Raw genomic sequence first — 22013 nt, forward strand, 5'->3', positions numbered from 1 at the left:
AAAACCATGAACCTAACTCATACCTCAGCTTAATGTGGATTGTGAACCCCTCGTGCCTCTTTTACTTCAGCTTTGTCCATGGGGTGCTATTTTCCAACCAACGCTGTCCCACACTTTCTCTTCCCCAGTATCTGGAGATTCCCTACGTTTTGAATATCAGTATAGGAGAGCAACAGTATAGGAAAGTAAACTATTACTCAACAATTCGCGGGCTCCTTGCCCCAGGTCTTCCAGTGTGGATGGTTCAAATTCACTCCCTCCCAAGCCTCCCTTTGTTCCTAGTTGCTGGCATTGCTCAGTTGGTTGTGGAATAAGTGGTTTGTACAGAGGTAGACTTAGAGCGGGGGTCTGCAACCCACGGCTCCAGAGCTGCATGTGGCTCTTTTACACCTTTGCCACAGCTCCGGGGCGGATACTAGTGAGGGGAGGAGGCGCATTGTGCGCCCCGACACTCACCACTGTGGCAGGCGCTGTACTGGCTGTGACGTCGCATGGGGCGGTGGGTGCGTTAGTCACGCACCGTCCAGACGTCACCTTCCTGGTTTTGCGGCTCCCAGTTTTTTTCCCTTCAGAAACGGGTCCAAGTGACTCTTTTTGTCTTAAAGGTTGCAGACCCCTGACTTAGAGACAGGCATCACAAGAAACAGTGCTGTGTGAAAAAAGGAGACACCCACCAGGTATGGACATAGAAACTCTGGGTTTGAAAACATGCCCGAATGCAAACCGCTTGGTATGGACTGCTAGGGGACAAAGCATTTAGAGAAAATGTGGATTTTGTAAGCAAGTACAGTACCTAGTTTCCTGGAAGCTAGCCCCACTGAACTCAATGGGATGGTTCACATACCATGTCAAGCCAAACTTCTGAGTAAACAAGTGTAGAATTGTGCTGTTAAATAAGCTATCTTCAGCTTCCTGGGTTGTGGAAGCCATTGTGGAAGCCCAATACGAACACTAAAGTAATTTCATCCCATCCTGCCAATTCAGTGTCAATCATTTTAATATTTGTATATTTTGTCCATGATAATAAGATATGCTACAAAATACAACCTGAAAAATTTGCCTAACTCTCTACATGAAAATAACTATATATGCTTTGCCATATAAGGTATGTGGTTGTTTGCTAAGGATATAGTTTTATTTTTTATGACAAGAACATTTTTGCCTTTCACGAAACAGAAGCTTACAGCAAATGAGCTGGTTCTAAATAATTAGTCCAGTTTATCTATATAGAATATTAAAATGGTAGGTTCTGAAAATTCTTTTTACTCCTGTGGGAATGCTTCACAGATTATCCTCCCATTCTCTGGGATTTACGCTACTGAAGGGAAAAAAGTCAAAGGATAAAAGCTCCATCCATCTAATTATACCAATCAGGAAGCTTTATCACATCAGCTTCAAGACTTCATGTTGTATGTCTGGGAAAGACCCTGCTGTTGTTGGGACATAACAGAGAGTCTAGTTTTAACACACCCTGAAAATAGAGCTCTTTCAGCAAGTTATTTATAGAATTTGTGCCAAGCAACTTAAGCAGCAGTAAGTGATAGGGTAAAAATGTGAAGGCTGAGTTTAGTTGATTTAGCAAAGATCTTTAAATTAAGACTCTGCAAAAAATAATAAGGGCGCCTTTTCTTTATTTATCTATTCAACCACAGGGCAGAAAGGGCAAAGAAGCTTAAAAGGCCTATTCATGCGAACTGAACTGGTGCTTTGAGTCAACTATTTACACATTGTAAATGTATTTCATTCACATTAACACAACATTCACGGAGTAAAATGCATGCAAATTAAGCATCTCTATCTATACAGAAAATAAATTTTAAAAAGGAAACTGATCTTAATGTTCACTTATTTGGTCAGGTAGAAGGGTTAAATGGCTTTTTCAAAATGCAAATAGTAAGCTGAAACATCATTACTATCACTTAGTGGAATCTTTTTCTTTTTCAGTGCATTGTTATTTTAACTGAATATAATTTATCTGCTGGGTGAAGTTGAGTTGAGCTTTTTTTTTAATTCAACTACCTCAAATACTACATAGAAATTCAAAATTAGAAGAAAACTCCTCATACCTGTATCTATACAATTATTTTACCAAACATTTGCATCTGATGTTTTGGAAATCCTGCTTACCATTTGGCAGATTGATACAGATGACTTAGTGATGCAGTATGTGATGCAATTATATCACTTTGCGGGGGGAAAGCTATTTGACCTAGTTCTCCCTAAGGTGATAAACCTGTGTCTAGACTGCTTTAGATTTCACTTGGGGCTGAAATGATCAGCAGCATCTTCATCTGGTTCCCTTAACCTGGCTCCCAAACCCTTAAAATAGAAAATTAGGTATCAGGGGGAAAAGTTCTAGCTGAGAAAACAATCATATCAGAGAGAAGCATGGCTTAAAACACAGTTAACACACATTATTTCTCTCAAACAGTCATGGGTGCTGTAGTTAACCTCTCATAGTTACAATTCTCAGCAACTCTTAGCAAACTGAGGTGCCCATAATTATTTAATGGAAAGAATGAGCTTTACAGGTTTAGTGTGCACTGTCTAAACATGGGAAGCTTTTTTCATGAGGCAGCATTCCAGTCCTATCAGCCCCTACCTGAAGCCTAAAGCCGCACAGCCAAGAAACAGGGCTTACAATGGAAGTGTACTGGGGCAATATTAAACTTGGAGTTAACTTAGTAGTTTTCTGCCCCTCCTTTAGATGGTATGACTTCATCAAATGGTCTTCCGGAAGCGACACTCCTTTTATGGTAAGGTGCATTACTTCGCTTTCTTCAAATTGCCTTGTGTGGAGAGGAATTCACTGAAGTGAATTACTTCAGTGATTCCAAAAAGCAAAAAGTTGGCCAAGCTGCATCCTAGGCACCTCTCTGTTCATTCTGCTGATCAGATCTCCATGTCTTTAAATTTGAGGAAATGGCAGCTGACATTTATCAGGGTGTGTGTGTTTCCTTTCCTCTATGCCTTTTTTTTTTTTTTTTTGCCTGTGACCCCCACCCTACTCCTTTACCAATGCTTCTATTTGGTTTCCCAAATGTGGGTCTCCAGCTGTTTTTGGACTACAATTCCCATCATCCTTGACCACTGGTCCTGCTAGTTAGGGATGATGGGAGTCATAGTCCAAAAACAGAAGTTTGGGAAACCCTGTATTAGTGAAAAATTATAGGTATAGGCTTTGTAAACACAAGTTTTCCACAAAGGAAGCAAGCAGCAGCTTCAGGGGGGTGATTCTCATTGGGGGAATGAGTTGAATTGATCCTTCTCTCCCCCAGGGCTCCAGTTCTGTTCTGCTCGCTTCACTGCTGTTATTACTCAGAGATATGATCTGTGCACAAATCATTGTTGCCCAGCTCAGCCCTCAAAACGAAACTTAGAAATGCTATAATTTCAGAAAATATTGATTGCGTCTTTACAGAATTTTTAAGTGTCAAATCAATATACTTATTTTCATTAAAATAAGTCCATGTAATTCTTACAGAATTTTATAAATATATATACTTATCCAATGCAATTGTTGAATTCTTCTTTCGCCCTAATCCTCGATGAACCCAGATGGGCAAGCATCTTGTACATAGTTCATCAAATATTTTCATTGTATGTTAGCAATGTTAATATACTATGTATGCTAAGTGACTGGAATTTCTCCTTCAAATATGATGCCTTAAGGTTATTTACATTTCACATACAATTGCAAGTAACAGCTTGCTTTAGTGGCAGAACATCTATTTAATGAAGTTATTTGTAGCTGCACCGTAGTAAATAAGCTCAAAAGTAATTTCATGAAAAATTAAAAGAAAATTATCTGAAAGCTCTCACTGGAATTATATGCTAATACATTCAGTTAAGAAAGGGTGCTTTCAAGGAAATGGATTATCATTATTTTTATTTTATTAATATTTTTTTCATGCTCTCTTCCAAAGGATAACTTATTTCAAACATGGTAACTAATTTATAGCAATTCCGTGAGTGGGAAGCCCATCCTCTATTTCATAAACCCCAGTAAATGACAGCTCATATAGCAAGCACTATAACAAATAATGAGATAAGCAGAAACATGGGGAAATACCCCCACAACAAGTAACAGCAAAGCACCAACTTTTCTGATACATTTTAATTTTTTATTAGTACTATTATTTATTAAAATCCTAATGTCACATTTCTTAGCAATGACCCAAGGCAAGAAGAGAAGAAGAGTTTGGATTTGATATCCCGCCTTTCACTCCCTTTGAGGAGTCTCAAAGCGTCTAACATTCTCCTTTCCCTTCCTCCCCCACAACAAACACACTGTGAGGTGAGAGACTTCAAAGAAGTGTGACTGGCCCAAGGTCACCCAGCAGCTGCATGGGGAGGAGCGGAGACGCGAACCCGGTTCCCCAGATTACGAGACTACCGCTCTTAACCACTACACCACACTGGCTCTCAACATACATAAATATGAAAATATATATAATATAAAAGAATAAAATATAAAAGAAATATACAAAATTTCAAACCAAACAATAACAAAGCCATATAATGCTAAAAACAAGCAACCTGTAAAAATTAACAAAAATCACTCTCCTGGCCTACTCAGGTGTCCCTGCCCTACTTATTTCAACCATGAGTGGCATGTTACTGGGTGAACCTGGCCTAGCATCTAGTCTACACCTTGAGCTGCACCAATTGAAACTCATACAACAGAAATGGACAAGACAGTTGGACCAGCATGTAAACGATCTTAAATTATTTTTTAAAAAACCCCCTCTGTTGAATAACATAAAGTGAGGTGGAGAAAAATAACTTATTTGCTGCTTTCACTGCCATTGTGTGGGCTCAAACATGGAGAAACATAGCATCCAGTTACATTCATCTGGAGTTTTTCTCTACAGTACAGTATTTGTGTTCAAGTCAAACCTCTGAATGCCTGAGGTTTCCACTTGAGTGCAGGAACGCCTCAGTTGTTGAACATTTCAGAAGCTGAACGGGCTTCCGGTAAGGATTACCGTATGTTTGACAAGCAAGGTTTGACTGTACTATGTGTGAGAGGGCACTCACGAGGGCCACAGTAGTGAGACTAAGGGCTATGGGGAGAGCTTTTCTATCTTGCAATGTAAGGAAGGAAACCCTTATCTCCCAGCACAGCACAGAAACCAGATCCCTGCCCGTTTTTTTTTTTAAGGTGCCATGGGTGTAGCCAGGGAGGTACGGGGGGTGGGGCAGCTGCCCTCCAAATAAAGTACAGTGGTACCTCTGGTTAAGAACTTAATTTGTTCTGGAGGTCCGTTCTTAACATGAAACTGTTCTTAACCTGAAGCACCACCTTAGCTAATGGGGCCTCCTGCTGCCGCCGGAGCACGATTTCTGTTCTCACCCTGAAGCAAAGTTCTTAACCTGAGGTACTATTTCTGAGTTAGCAGAGTCTGTAACCTGAAGCGTCTGTAACCTGAAGCGCCTGTAGTCTGAAGCATCTGTAACCCAAGGTACCACTGTAAATACATAGAAATACTTAACTAACTGACCAATTGTGTCACAGATAACTCGGTTCTGCCCCCCTAGCATATGCCTGCCCCCCCTAAAATAAATCCTGACTACGCCCATGAAAACAACACAATCTGCTTCTTCCTTCTGCAGCTTCCTGTCATGTCTCCAAAGTGTTGTGTTGGCCAAGTTCGTCTCTCTCAGAACAGAAATGCAGGAGCAGTAATCTGATTGTCCAAAAGCATCCAGAATGAATATTGATTGGTCCAAGGACACTAATCAGAGTAAAGATGGGGGAATGTCTTGAAGTGTTTGCAGTGGATTGGTTGTGTGCATAGGTCTGAAGTGAACCCCTTTGTACAAATTGCAGCCCTGATCTGCAGTTTCTAATGTCAAGGAAAGAAGGCTATGTAGAGGATGTGTGGGTCTTGTCACTGACTGAATATCATTACTTATCATTGCTTGAAAAAAGCTGTCTCCCTAGCAATGTAGACTCCAAGCAGGAAGACAGGCAGAGTGTTAGTGATTGTAACATGAAAGAAGCAGAGCATGTGTGTAAGCAAAAGCCCTGGGATTAAGAGGGGACTGCTCTTGGTAGCTCACTATTCCTTTTGGCCTTTAATTCCAATCATCCCTGAATTACAGTACAGCTGGAAATTAAATATGCATCAAAAAGCACTTTGGAAACTGCATCAAAATATGCACTTCGTTTCCACGCTCTCAGTGGGGTGTGTATTTGAATATGCAACCTTAAGAGTAAGGTTAAGGTAAAGGGACCCCTGACCGTTAGGTCCAGTCGTGGACGACTCTGGGGTTGCGGTGCTCATCTCGCTTTACTGGCCAAGGGAGCCGGCGTACAGCTTCCGGGTCATGTGGCCAGCATGACTAAGCCACTTCTGGTGAACCAGAGCAGCACACAGAAACGCTGTTTACCTTCCCGCTGGAGCGGTACCTATTTATCTGCTTGCACTTTGACATGCTTTCGAACTGCTAGGTTGGCAGGAGCAGGGACCGAGAAACAGGAGCTCACCCCGCTGTGGGGATTTGAACCGCTGACCTTCTGACCGGCAAGCCCTAGGCTCAGTGGTTTAACCCAACCTTAAGAGTAGCTCTCCATAAAGGCTGTGGGGGGAGCTTTTCTGTATTGCCCAGCAAGAAAGGAAATCCTTTTCTCCCAGCACAGCACATGGTTAGGTTCATGCAATGACTGCTGGGAGGAGTGTAGAAAGAAGGAATGCCACGGTAAACCTACATCAGCACAAACAAACGTCTTCATCTGCCCCAGCTGCTACAAAACATGTGTGATCATTCCCCATATTGGTCTCTACAACCACAGCAGGCACTCTAACTCTACAACAGTTTGCCTTCACCCCTGAAGCCAGACACTTCCATTGTCTCCTGAGACAGATGGATGCCAAACAACCTGTCTACCTTCTGTCACAAATAATCACATACAAATATTGTTGAAAAATACTACTAAAGTTGGAAAGGGTCAATTATGCTTTGACTTAAGCAATTCTGTCTACGTGTGAGAAGAAAATTTATCGAAACTGTTTATGTCTTAGACTTTTAAATTACAAAATCACCACAGTTCCATCGCTAAGTAATTCCAAAGGATAAGACACCTGAAATACAGGATTCAGAGCTGGGCCCAAACCCAAACTTCCTATAGACGTTTGACGATATTCTGTGCCAGACCCAGCTGCTTAAGCCAATCCCTAAACTCCATACACCAAAAGCCCACTGAGCTTAAAACAAATGGTGCTTATTCTACATCAGGCTTTGGTAACAATGGCAGCATTGTTAAGCAAAGACACAACACTAATTTTTTTCAGTACAGAAGAAAGGATCTCTCACTAACAACAGCTGCCTCTAGATGGAGTGACTCATATCCTGAGAACAGGGCACACCTCAGCTTCTCGCTCTGGAGTCAACTCTAATTCTAAGTACTGTACTCAGCAGTGTATGAAACTTGTCTCATTTTGCCACTCTTCACTTCAGGAAACTGAAAGTGAAGAGCCTTAAGTTCCATTCACATATCACAGAGAGATGACTTTCGTATTGCTGAGGGTGTTTGTGAATGGGACTTGCTATATGCCAATACAGTGGTACCTCACGTTACATACGTTTCAGGTTACATACACTTCAGGTTACAGACTCTGCTAACCCAGAAATAGTGCTTCAGGTTAAGAACTTTGCTTCAGGATGAGAATAGAAATTGGGCTCCGGCGGTGCAGCGGCAGCAGGAGGACCCATTAGCTAAAGTGATGCTTCAGGTTAAGAACAGTTTCAGGTTAAGAACAGACCTCCGGAACGAATTAAGTACTTAACCCGAGGTACCACTGTATAACAACTGACTTCAACTCCTGCAAGAAAGAATAAGGCCCTATTACACTGCAAGCATATGCTGGCTTCATTTCACTTCATTTGCCATGGCTTCCCTCAGAAAATCCTGAGTGTTTGGATGGAACTGGGAAGACCAGAATTCAAATTTCCACCCAGCCATGAAGCTCTTTGCTGGGGCAAATGATTACCCCTAAATCTAACCTACCTCACAAAGTTGCTCGAAAGAGGTTATCCTATACAGGCAACCTCCAATTGGGGGAGAGGTTTGCGTTCCTGCCCCCCTCCCCGCCAGCAGGTTGGCTGAGCACGCATAAGCCTACGCTTTTCCGCCCCTGTTCTGCTCTCTTCTGGGTCCAAAACAACCCACACATCGGTAGTTGTGTGTCAATTGAACACACACAAAATGGTCACCACTTGTATGAGACTGGAATAAAAATGTGAAAAGTATTTTTGAACAATAGCTAAATAATGGAATAATGCAAATTACAATATTTTCAGAAAATCACTAGTACTGCATGTAAATCAGAGCATTGCTTTTGAACTGCAGCCTATTTTACTAATGTATTAACATGCGACTAATTGTATTTTTTTATTGTGATTTTATTGTATGTTGATTTCTTAATGGCTTTGACCTCCATGGAGGCCTTCTTGTTGAATGAATATTTATTTATTTTAAATAAATAAATAAAATAAATGTTTTTATTTATTTTGTGAGAATGCAAGACCTATTTAATTATTTTATACCAAGGTCCCAATATATTAAAATAAGAAATATCTTCAATATAATTAATATTTCATATTCAAGAACTGTCTGCAAATATTAATCAATTTGATCCATCTGCAGGCAGGGAAACATGGGAGCTGTTGTCTTGGAGTGCCATCTTGTGGCCAAATCAAAGTAAGTAAAATCTTATTGTGGAAATGTTTAATGTAAACTGCATATTTTATGGCAAGGTGAGGAAGTATTCTGCATTTAGTGGTGAGCTTCCTAGTAGTGCCTCCTGGTTGCTGCGATTCCTACAAAAAAATCTGGACTAGGTAAACCTTGGCCTGATCCAGCAATGCACTTTGGATGTTCTTAAGCAAGTGCTCATATCCAAATCACTGAATAAATTATTAGTTATGACTGTACTGCCAAGCATATCTGAGAATACATACACTTTTTCTTTGTAAATTTAAAATAATTTAGTGGATCATGGGAATGATAGATAGATATAGATATAGATATAGATATAGATATAGATATAGATATAGATATAGATATAGAGTAGATTATAGCCACTGTGGTGTAGCAGTTAAGAGTGTCAGACCTGAGAGACCAAGGTTTATATCCCTACTCAACTATAAAGCTCACTTAAGCCAGTCACTCACTAATCCACCTCACAGGGTTATTGTGAGGGAGAACTATGCATGCCACCTTGAGCTCCTTGGACGAATATAAATGCAATAAGTAAGTAAGTAATCTGGACCCTGTGGTATGGAGACACCCAAATGTGTCATCTCATACATTAAATGCATTCCACAGCTTTCCTCACAAGCTGCAGCACTGACAGTATGATCATTGTGACCTGAGATGCATATCTGCAGTCCATGGCAATAAATGTCCAACTGTACCCTGATACTTCCTGGAAACCCTGACAAGTCATAAGTACAGTGATAAATATTTGTCAAACACAGACCAGAAAGCTAAAGTGACACGTCTGATAAATCATCTGCACTCGCTGTCCCGATGCTTCTAGGACAGGTTCAAGGTTCTTGTATCAATATAGAAACAGATACCGGTATATCAAGACTATTGCCTAGACTAGTGGTCCCCATTTAGTACTGTTTTTCAAAAGCCAAGCCACAGACCCCTTTTTTAATAATAATAATAATAATAATAATAATAATAATATATCAATGGTAGTTTTTGTTATGTGAATGGTGCCAGGGACCCCCTGGATGGGTTACTTCTGACATCAGGAGTGGCCCAAGCCATTTTGTTGCCTGAGGTGAATGACAATATGGTATATTCCCCATTCTGTACCAAAAAATGTAAGTAGACTGATAGCTGAATATTACTTCAGCATTGGCGATAGAACAGAGTCCTCCACCACACACTCGGACAGCAAGCTAGCATAGAGGCTGTAGGGCAGACCATATAGCACACATTTCTAGCCACTTTCTTCCCCTTACAATTTGCCTTGTGAAGCAGCTGTCTCACTCTGCTCCATGAAACAGCCAGCCCTGTCTGATATACCAGGCTCTGGTAGCATAAGCCATTTTTTAAAAGGATCAATATAATAATAATAATAATAATAATAATAATAATAATAATAATTTATTTATACCCCGCCCATCTGGCTGGGCCTCCCCAGCCACTCTGGGCAGCTTCCATAAAAACCAAAAATACAATAAAATATCACACGTTAAAAACTTCCCTGAACAGGGCTGCCTTAAGATGTCTCCTGAATGTCAGGTAGTTGTTTATCGCTTTGACATCTGCTGGAAGGGCGTTCCACAGGGCGGGCGCCACTACCGAGAAGGCCCTCTGCCTGGTTCCCTGTAGCTTTGCTTCTCGCAATGAGGGAACCGCCAGAAGGCCCTCGGCGCTGGACCTCAGTGTTCGGGCAGAATGATGGGGGTGGAGACGCTCCTTCAGGTATACTGGACCGAGGCCGTTTAGGGCTTTAAAGGTCAGCACCAACACTTTGAATTGTGCTCGGAAACGTACTGGGAGCCAATGCAGGTCTTTCAAGACCGGTGTTATACGGTCTCGGCGGCCGCTCCCAGTCACCAGTCTAGCTGCCGCATTCTGGATTAGTTGTAGTTTCCGAGTCACCTTCAAAGGTAGCCCCACGTAGAGTGCATTGCAGTAGTCCAAGCGGGAGATAACCAGAGCATGCACCACTCTGGCGAGACAGTCCGCAGGCAGATAGGGTCTCAGCCTACGTACCAGATGGAGCTGGTAAACAGCTGCCCTGGACACAGATTTGACCTGTGCCTCCATGGACAGCTGTGAGTCCAAAATGACTCCCAGGCTGCGCACCTGGTCCTTCAGGGGCACAGTTACCCCATTCAGGACCAGGGAATCCTCCACACCTGCCCGCCTCCTGTCCCCCCAAAACAGTACTTCTGTCTTGTCAGGATTCAACCTCAATCTGTTAGCCGCCATCCATCCTCCAACCGCCTCCAGACACTCACACAGGACCTTCACCGCCTTCACTGGTTCTGATTTAAAAGAGAGGTAGAGCTGGGTATCATCCGCATACTGATGAACACCCAGCCCAAACCTCCTGATGATCTCTCCCAGCGGCCGCATGTAAATGTTGAAAAGCATGGGGGAGAGGACGGAACCCTGAGGCACCCCACAAGTGAGAGCCCAGGGGTCTGAACACTCATCCCCCACCACCACTTTCTGAACACGGCCCAGGAGGAAGGAGCGGAACCACTGTATGACAGTGCCCCCAGCTCCCAGCCCCTCAAGACGGTCCAGAAGGATGCTATGGTCGATGGTATCAAACGCCGCTGAGAGATCCAGCAGAATTAGGAAACAGCTCTCACCTTTGTCCCTAGCCCGCCGGAGATCAACCAGTGCGACCAAGGCAGTTTCAGTCCCATGATGAGGCCTGAATCCCGACTGGAAGGGATCCAAATGGTCCGCTTCTTCCAGGCGTGCCTGGAGTTGTTCGGCAACCGCTCGCTCAATCACCTTGCCCAGGAATGGAAGATTTGAGACTGGGCGATAATTGGCCATCGTGGCCGCATCTAAAGATGTTTTTTTAAGAAGCAGTTTAATAACCGCCTCTTTCAGCGGGTCTGGGAAGGCTCCCTCACGGAGGGAAGCATTCACCACCCCACGAAGCCCATCGCCCAGTCCTTCCCGGCTAGCTTTTATAAGCCAGGATGGGCAAGGATCCAGGAGACAGGTGGTTGGTTTCACTCGTCCAAGCAGCCTGTCCACATCCTCGGAGGTAACAGATTGGAATTGATCCCACTCAACTTGACTAGACAGAACTCTAGCACTCTCCTGCCCCGGCCCTGCTCCCACGGTGGAGTCTACTTCTTCCCAAATCTGAGCGATTTTATCTGCAAAAAACTTTGCAAAATCATTGCAGGAGAACATGTGGCCCGTACTGGGCCCCGATATTGCAGGTGGTTCCGCTAAACTGTGAACCACCTGAAAAAGTCTCCTGCTGCTGTTTTCTGCAGATGCAATAGAGGCAGTGAAAAAATTCTTCTTCGCTGTCGCTATCGCCACTTGGTAGGCTCAATGTTGAGCTCTAACCTGTGTCCGGTCAGATTCGGAATGAGTTATCCGCCACCGGCGCTCTAGCCGTCTCAACGATTGTTTCATTGCCCTCAGATCCGTGGAAAACCACGGGGCTGTCCGGGCTCCATGCAATCGGAGAGGGCGCTTCAAAATCAAGTCCTTCAGCTAGGAACAGAATAACTATTTAATTTAGCCTATATCCCCTGTGCAGCTATTGAAAAGTTAAAGAATTGCAAGATCCTAGACATTAATGGGCTTGGAGGGGCATTTTACAAGTCTTTTAGTGGGGTTTGAGTCTGCTTTTTTAAAAGCAACCTAATGAAATCTTAGAATGGGGTGTGATTCCAGAAATGTGGTGCTGATTGAACCTCATAGCCATATTAAAACCAGGTAATGATCCCTTCTCTCAAGGGTAGTACCACCATATTGATCTCTTAATATGCTAAATTCCTCACTTCCAACCTAGCAGCCCAGCTTAATATTTCCTTTCCTTTCCTTACTTTACTTTACAGAATATACTGGAATAGACCAGACTGGCTTCATGCCAAGATGTCAATTGTCAAATTCTGTGAGGAAATACTATTCTTTATAACAAAATCATTAAAATTCCCTCAGATTTATTATCGCTTTATGCTCTTAACGTTTTGTATCACTTGGAATGGCCAATTTTAATGACACTCCTACATAAATTAAATTTTAGATCACATTTTTTGAATGCAATCCAACAATTCTATTCATCTTCAGAAGCTATGGCTAGAGTCAATAGATAGATAGATAGATAGATAGATAGATTCTTTATTGTCATTACACTAGTGCAACATTGCACAAGTGCAACGAAATTGGATGCCATCCCTTAAAAACAACAAAAGCAAAACAACAGCAACAACCAAACAAACCACCTTCCAACCACACCCACTCCCACACCCATCAAACTCTATCGAGTTACAGCATTCAAAAAGGCCACAGCTCTTGGATAGAAACTGTTTTTCAGTCTATTTGTCCTTGACTTGATGTTTCTATACCTCCTGCCAGAAGGCAGCAGTGCAAACAGACTGTATCCCGGGTGAGATGGATCCTGCAGGATGTTGTTTGCTTTCCTAAGGCAACGGGAACCGTACAGTTCTTCCAAAGGTGGGAGAGGGTGACCAATAATCCTTTGGGCTGTGGTTATGACCTTCTGGAGCACCTTCCTCTCCCTAGCTGTACAACTGGAGAACCAAGCACAAATACAGTATGTAAGTATGCTCTCTATGGAGCCTCGGTAGAAGGACACCAGCAGTCTCTCACTCAGATTGTTCTTTTTTAAAAGTCTGAGGAAATAAATTCTCTGCTGGGCCTTCTTCACCAGAGCAGTGGTATTTGCGCTCCAAGTCATGCCCTGATCCATAGTCACTCCCAAAAACCTGAATTCCGCCACCCTCTCTACCCGTTCCCCGTTGATATACAAGGGCTGAATGTCCGCCTTTTTTCCCCTGTAATCCACCACCAATTCCTTGGTCTTAGCCGTATTAAGAGCCAGATTGTTCTCTCCACACCAAACACAGAGCCGCTCCACCTCGTCCCGATAGGCGGACTCATCCCCTCCTGAAATGAGCCCCACCACCGTAGTATCATCAGCAAACTTGATGATTTTGTTGCTGGAGTAGATGGCTGTACAGTCATACGTATAGAGAGCATAGAGCAGGGGACTCAACACGCAACCCTGTGGTGAGCCGGTGTTAAGGCTAAGGGCTGTGGACACATGTGACCCTACTCTAACCCTCTGAGAACGTTCTGACAAAAAATCCAAAACCCAGAGACAGGTGGAGTTGGGGAGTCCAATCGTCTCTAGCTTGGACACCAGTCTATGGGGGAGGATAGTGTTAAAAGCAGAGCTAAAATCCACAAACAGCAGCCTCACATAATTCCCCGGCTGCTCCAGATGGGACAGAGCAGCATGGAGAGTGATGGTGATAGCGTCTTCTGTGGATCTATTTGCCCTGTATGCAAACTGGTAATGTGTACTACTCACACTTGATAAAATTATCCTACTACTCACACTTAATAAAATTATCCAAGCAGGCTTCCCCCGCTCCTCAGTTCCTTTTACAGGAACTACTGAAGGACTAGCAAACAAGATCTGAGCAGAGAATTACAATTAATAGGAGGCAGCATGTAATACATTTACTAATGACATTTTACTGATGTTAAGTAATATGTTGCTTGTCATTCCAGTGCCTACAGAAACAGCTCAGCGACTTCCATAGGGCATGAGATAAATTACCATATGTGCTCATTCTCCTATCTATTAACATCCCTGGTAACAGAACAAAGGTGATTGCAACAGCTATGAAACCTAACACTATATCTGAGTATTGTTACATCTAAAGAGGTTATGAAAGTGAAATCTTGTTCCCCTTTCAAGAAATGTAAAGTAATAACTTGCCCAGTAGAAGAAAAATAATCTTTCATGGCTGGGGGAAACCTAAATTCACCTTCCTATTTCAACACCTCCCAATTATGATTCTTGAGGGTGCATTAAAACAATGGCAATATTTGTTAAGAGAAATTTACTGTTGGTGGTAAAATAATAATAATTAATAGTGCTATTTTATATAGATGCAGAAAAAAGAGATTCAGTTTATTAAACTTAAGTCTATCCTGAGGTGTTTCATCTAATTCTTAGTACACTAGAATTAGAAATTATAAGGACATCACCTAACTCATGACACAATGGAGATTTCATAAAATGGACTCTCAATGAAGCATACTGCCTCTGACTCCAAGGTGGTTTGGGTCATTTCAGTAGGGTACTTCAATGGGATTGGGGAAGAGAACTACATTGTGATGGGATGCCATTGGCTTCATTGTGTCCTCTATGCAGAGCCAAGGCCAATGTCTAAGAGAAGTGGCACTGGGGAGGAAGAGGAAGCTGCTTCCCTGCTGCTCCTTTACACAGTGGGGTAGCCATAGCCACTGGGCAAAGTGGCAGTGGGGTAGTGGCTTCTCTTTGCCTTCCTTTTCATTGAGGTGCTGCCCCTTTCTGGGCGGTTGGCCTAGGTCAGGGGTCTGCAACCTTTAAGACAAAAAGAGCCACTTGGACCCGTTTTCGAAGGAAAAAAAACTGGGAGCCGCAAAACCATTGTGACATTTAAAACAAATATATCTCAGGAGCCGCAATCTGACAGCGGGCGGGAAGGTGATGTCGGGGCAGTGCGTGACTAACGCACGCACTGCCCCCATGCGACGTCACAGCCAGTACAGCGCCCGCCACAGTGGGGAGTGTCGGGGCGCACAATGCGCCTCCTCCCCTCGCTAGTATCCGCCCCGGAGCCGCGGCAAAGGTGTAAAAGAGCCACATGCGGCTCCGGAGCTGCGGGTTGCAGACCCCTGGCCTAGGTGAATAGGCTTGCTGCTTTCATAGCCTATGTATGACAGCAGCAAGCCTATTCGCTGCGTGTCCAAAAAGCAGCAGGCCTATAGGAGAAGCAAGCTACTGCCCTGGGGCTGCCCTTGCTTTACACAGCAACTACAAGGACCCTACCTTGTAAAGCAGCAGTGAAGCAGCAGCTTCCTCTTCTGCTTTGACACCTCCTCCTACTTCCCTTGCCCACCCATTCCCTCTGCCCCCCACCCACCTGTTCCTTGATTTTTGCCTTGGTCACCTTCTCCACTTTGACTTCATATTTCAAATGTTGCTGGACCACAATTTATTTACCACATTTATGCTCCACCTTATTATTCCAGGAGCTCAATGTGGGGTACATGGGTGCTCCCCCTCATCATTTAATCCCAACAATCTTGTGAGGTAGGTTTAGGCAGAGAGAGACAGAGAGAAAATGGCCCAAGGCCACCCAATGAACTCCATGGCTGAGTTTGAACTCTGGTCTCCCAGGCCCTAGTCTGCCACTCTTAACTACTACACCACACTGGCTTTTGAGTGTCATGGCATCTCTGACCATAGGCGATTCCAGCTGAGTGCTGGTGAGTGCTTGGTGCTATACATGGAAATGTTGATTATAATTGCTACCAGGTACTCAGTGCTGTAGAAATTCAAAATCATCATCCTCATTGCTGGTGAGTGCTTGGTGCTGTACAAATGTGGAGAATGTCCTAGTAAGGTTGCATGTCGGGGAGAGTGCATTTTGTGGTTTGCACAGTAACAAAACAAAACACACACACACATTTCAAAGCCCAAAGGTTGGTAATTAACCAAAGATTTGTGAGAAGATATGTAACGAAAGTGCCAGGCGAGCCTCCCTGGGGAGAGCATTCCACAAATGGGGAGCCCCCCCCCCAGAAAAGGCCTGTTCTTGTGTTGCCACCCTCTGGACCTCTCGTGGAGGGGGCACATGAAAAAGGGCCTCAGATTATGATCTCAGGGTCTGGGTTGCTTCATGTGGGGAGAGATGGTCCTTGAGGTATTGTGGTCCTGAGTTGTTTCAGACTTTTTTGGTCAAAACCAGCACTTTGAATTGGGCCTGGAAACTGATTGGCAGCCAGTGAGTGCACTTGGGCCAGGATTGGTGCAATATGCTCAAACTGTCTTGCACCAGTGGGCAACCTGGCTGCTGAATTCTGAACTCATTGAAGTTTCTGAACTGTATTCAGCATGGATGTTGAAATCCCCCCCAAACCAGCAGTCTATGAGTCCTCAGAGACCAGCTCTGTCAGCTCAGGCTGGAAAACTGATGGGCAGTGAAGTGGATGGTAAACCAGAAAAACTCCTAATCCAACACCAGGAACAAACACTCTAGATCCCCATTTAACTGGACACAGAGCCAAGAGAGAGAGGTGGCATTTCTATAAGACCAAAACAACTCCCTTTCCTGACCCTCAGGTCTGCCCTGATGCTGCCCTGAGTACCTTGGCAGGCACAGCTGGGTGAGACCAACTCTGCTCTGCTCTGCTCTCCCACCAAGGTCTCAGTCATACATACCAGATTGGCCTCCTCATCCACAATCATATCATTGATGAAGGAGGTTTTATTGAGAATCGCCATGGCATTCAACAGCAGCAACCACAGACACAAGACAACCACAATTCCCCAGGTTGGAGGTGACACAGTGGTGGTACAATGTTTTTGTTTCATCTTCAATCAATCCTCAATGTTTTTCTTTTTCTCAGGCTTCCGTTTGAAAACTCTCAAATATTTTGTTCAGAGTCCCTCAAGGCACAGCCATTTAAGCTTTGTTTATGTTGCCAAGATTATGATGGATAGCTGCCCACCCTTACAGAAAAGTACCAGGATTCCCAGCTGTCACTACCAACTGAAGCCAAACTACTAGCTCAATTACTGACTGATATTCTGGGAAGAAGTTCATAATGTGATTAATCTCTGCTGTAGACACACTCGACCTTTATGGATCTATAGGCTGCTATATTTCTGTGAGGTCAGAATAGAATCACCGAGGTGGGTGGCTAGCATTTAACCAATTCAGCTGATTTAAGCAAAAGCACAATTCCACAATCTACTCAGACGTATGTGGAATCCCCCAGGGCCAGCAGTATAATTTTTTCCCCTTAGGAGCGGGGGGCTGGGGGGGGACACACTCCTTAGTCCTTCTGAAAATGAGCAAATAAAAAGTAAAAATAGGAAAAGCAATAACGTAAATAAATAACAATAAAATAAATATTTACTTCAACTATTTATATTCTGCTTAGCACTGTTGTGTAGAAGGAGTATACAATACAATACATTTACTAAAGATAAAATCCGTCAAATTATCTACAAAATCAGAAAACTTTATTTAAAGTGCCTGCTGAAAGGGGGGTGGGAGATGACCAAGCACTGAAGGAGGCCTGTATGCTTTCTACCAGGAAGGATTTCCTCAGAGTTGGGTCCAAGCAATCTTCTTCTTCTTTGGCGATCACTCGTAGCCGAGTAAGATTGTCTTCCATAAACATGGTTTTAACAATGAGTCTGTAAGTGACCATGGACGCCAATTCTGGATCCACACATCCTTCCACAGTGAGGACATTGGTTTCCGGGTGGGAGTTGAATGGGGTACTACTAACAAAGACTCGCCTGTAATGGGGCAGGGATATAAGGAATCAGGTGGTCCTTAAGGTATCCTTGTAATTAATGCAAGAACTCTGAATCTGGCCCAGTAGCATATAGTCAGCCAGTGCAAGCTTTTAAGCACTGGAGTTATATCCTGGCAGTAGTATATCCTCAAAAATGTCCAGCAACAGCATTTTGCACCAGTTGGAGCTTTCAGAAGGGACCCCAGGGTAGCTCCACAATAAATTGCAGTAATTGGAGTATTGAAGTTACCAATGCATTAATCACTGTGGCCAAGCTATCCTTGTCTAAGAGTGTCCATAGTTGGTGTAATAGCTACAGCTGATAAAAGGAACTTCTAACCACTGAGGCTACCTGAAGCTTCAGCAACCATGATGGACTCAGGAGCACTATGACACTGTTCTTTCAGATGGAGTCCAACCCCATCCAGAACAGGCAACTGACCAATCTCTAAGATCCGGTAAAGCTACCTACAGTGTCTCTTTTTCCCCAGGATTCAAATTTGGTTTAGATTCCCTCATCCAAGTCCATTATGAAACCAAGACAATGGTCTAGATCCATGGTTTCCAGTTAGGTAAGTACTGCAGATCCCTTGTTTTTCAAAAGCCAAGCCATGGATCCCCCTACTTTTGAAAAGTTGATATCACTATGGTAGTTTTTGTTACATGAATGGTACCATAGACCTCCTGGGGTCCGCAGACCACCAACTGGGAAACACTAGATCATACACTGTTGTTTCTGATTCAGATGTTATGGAGAAACAGAACAGGATACTACTGACATTTTGCCCAAATTACTAATGACCACTCCTGTTGGCTTCATATAGAAGTAGAACAGCATTGAAGTCAAGATCGCTCATGGCAGCACAGCATAGTGCAAGGAACACGGGGCAAAAAACGTTTCCCAACACTACTCACCTATCGGTAGTAGCCACAGAATGTGTCCCCAATATCAATTCAGACAGAGCAGATCTAGGAGGATACTATGATTATTGGTATCGAAAGCTGCTGAGAGACTGGGAAGCAGAAACAGAGTTACCTTCCTTCTATACAACTCTCCATAATCTGTATTCTCCAGGAACGCCTGCAACAGCTTTCTCCATCAATTTATTCAAGAAGTGGGTATTTGTGGGAAGTGAGATAGGATGTACTACTGCCTATTTAAGGGCAGTAGGCATTTTCCCACAGGCATAACTCCTGAAGAAACTAAGAAGTTGATGACAGCATTGCATTGGTCTTATCTCTTTAGCCATCTGTAATGACTTTGTAAACTTCAGTGACTTTGCTGGAGCAACAATTACTACACCAGGTTCAGTTTGTATGTTTGACATTAAATTGCAATAAGGTAATTCCTTCGTTTTTAAATAAGCCCTCAAATCACATTATACATATCCAAAGAACAATGGAAAAATCCGATGGATGCATTCCTATTGCATTAGAATCTGTCTCTGGCCTACTCCCCAGGGTTATAATTAATTTAATTTATATGACAGACTACAACTCGAATACAATAAAATAGCATAATCATGAACTCACAGAAGAAATAGGAATATATTCAAGTTTAAGTAAATAGTACTTTAAATGCATAAAATCTCTAGATGAGATTTCTTGAGAAGTAAAACTTATTTCCTAAAGTGTTAAGGCAAAATCTTGTTAATCTGCTTTAGCTGCTAACAATAAGTATTAAAATAAAAGATAAAAGTAAATTCTCAAAGGGGCTGTTGGCAAAGAAAATCCCAAGTAAAAGAGAAATAGTAAAAGAACTAAGAAGCTGAGTGAGGAGGGGCAGCAGCTCCATTCAAATCAGCATAAGAATGGGCTGTAACATTTTCTTTTATTCTTAGATAGAAGAGGCAGGAAGATCTCCGAAAAATAGGGCAGCAATTCAATTACAGTGCTTAGTGGGACTTCAGTAAGCAATCTGAAGCACTTCAATAATGTTATAAAATTTGTAGAATACTCAGACAGTGTAAGCTATCCATGTCTACTTAAAAGTAAGCCTCAGTGAATTAAATGGGATCTATGCCCAGGTAAGTGCAAAGCAATTATAGACTACCTATTTACCAGGAAGTAAATCCCACTGAAATCATTTAAACTTATTTCTCCATAGCACTATTAGGGTTATGCTGCTGAGATACTAACTTAAGGTATTAAAATCAGTATTTATTTATTAATAATGAATTAAACAGGAAAACTGCACTCTTACTATGCAAACCTATACATATCTACTCAGATGTTCAGTGGGGCTTACTCCCAAGTTCCTATGATTATTATTAATTTTATTTCTATACTATTTTATTTATTTATTTTTTAAAATACAATCAGGGTGGTTTACAACACATTATAACATAAAACAATCCAGAATAAAACATTACTGAAGAAAGTATAAAGTATACATTAAAAACAACTTAATTAATAGGACTAAAATGTTATCATAAGCTCAGACCATACCTGCTGCTTTTGCTGTCAATCCTGCCAATGGTGGTTCATGGTGGGCAGTGGCTGTGGAAGCTCAGGCTTGGGTCTGTTCTAGCTGGAAGGTGTCAGTCAGGACCCTGCCCTCCCAGCCCAGGTGGAAAAAGGCCTGCAAGGCAGGGAGCAGGTCATCTACCATGGATGCTTTCCTCAAAACTCCTGCATTGCAGGGGATTGGATTAGATGACCCTAGGGAAACCCAGCCAGGGGTATAAATAATAAATTATTATTATTATTATAGGGATACCTTCCAACTCTAAAAATCGATGGCTCATAGCAAAGATGGTCTGTATAGGATTGCAGATTTGGTAATAATCTGTATTTTAGATTTTTTTTATTTGTTTTCTGCTTAAAACATAAAACATGTTTACTTCAATGGAACACTCCGGCACATTTTTTAGAACTATCCCAGAATAATTTCAAAGTGTATTCTTTTAAATTTGTTTTTCACATTTTTATTGTAAGCCACCTTATAGGGCCTTTCCCTAAAGTAAGGGGTGGACAATATGGTTGCCTCTACATGTAGTAGAAGTAGCTGCATGAGGCGGGTGTAACATCGCCCAGCTGTGAGGCCGCTCCCTGCAAGGCCCTTTCACCTGGCCCGGGGGGTGGGGCCCACAGTCACCAACCCTACTGAAGAGGCTTCTCATGAGGCCGGAGGAACCTCACAAGGTTGTCATATCGACCAATAATACAGATGATAATGCAACCTAAATCCTAAAGGGATATTATTTTGAACCACATACCTTTTACCAGTGATTTCCTCTGCTAGTACTCCTGCACACTCCAGACTCACAGCCTAACTCTGGCTTTGTTCGCAGCCTATTTTGTCCTCAAAATATCTGCAATGTTATAGGGCTGTGCTCTCCAGCCCAAGCTGACTCAACTCCTATAGCTTACTGTTCAGAATACAGCTACGGTATGTCTGTTAAAGGAAGAATTCTTCCCACTACATCCATGTGCATAAGCTCTGTCATGTTGCTAATGGAGAGCTTTGTTCTCTGGCCGTGAAAGAAGCATCTGAAACAAGACAATGACCCTGTCCTCCTGCATGGCAGGAGGTGCAGTCTTTTTAAAGACATGCTTCCTCACACCTTAACAGGGGGCAGGGAGTGGATCTAAAGTGCTGCATAAGTGGTTCTTTCTTCCACATATGTTTTACAGCAGGGGTTCCCAAACGGAAGCATGCCCACAAATTTCCATTCAGGTGGCTCACAGTGCATCTGCATTAAAGATTCATATTGATTTCTAATTGTAGGTAAAATTCTTCTTTTATTTCTTATATTCGATGGCACTCAGTTTTAAAACAAGAAATGTAAATACTCTCCCTCTGCAAAGTTAGTTAGGCCAAGTGGGGCTGCCCAGGAACAGCAGGAGGAGGGCTGACCATTATTACAGAGGCAATTGGCGCCTCTGCTCGCTCGCTCTTCTCTTTGGGCAGCTTGACTGGGAAAGATGGATGTCCGGAAAAAGC

At 42.9% G+C, this 22013-nt stretch overlaps 2 long non-coding RNA genes across 2 annotated transcripts in view; one reads left to right on the plus strand and one right to left on the minus strand.

The window, feature by feature from the left end:
* Positions 1 to 21671, minus strand: part of LOC310687628 — a 90637-nt gene extending 68966 nt beyond the window's left edge. The window contains exon 1 of the long non-coding RNA XR_014516496.1: positions 20516 to 21671. This is a non-coding gene — a long non-coding RNA (uncharacterized lncRNA). The remainder of the gene's footprint in view (positions 1 to 20515) is intronic.
* On the plus strand, positions 7305 to 14595 carry LOC310687629. Its single transcript, XR_014516497.1, has 3 exons — positions 7305 to 7409; positions 8654 to 8707; positions 14276 to 14595. It is a non-coding gene; the product is annotated as an uncharacterized lncRNA (long non-coding RNA).
* Positions 21672 to 22013: the final 342 nt, after the last annotated feature.

The sequence above is a fragment of the Podarcis liolepis genome (genome assembly GCF_965112155.1).
Source record: "Podarcis liolepis genome assembly, chromosome: 10".
Lineage (NCBI taxonomy): Eukaryota > Metazoa > Chordata > Lepidosauria > Squamata > Lacertidae > Podarcis > Podarcis liolepis.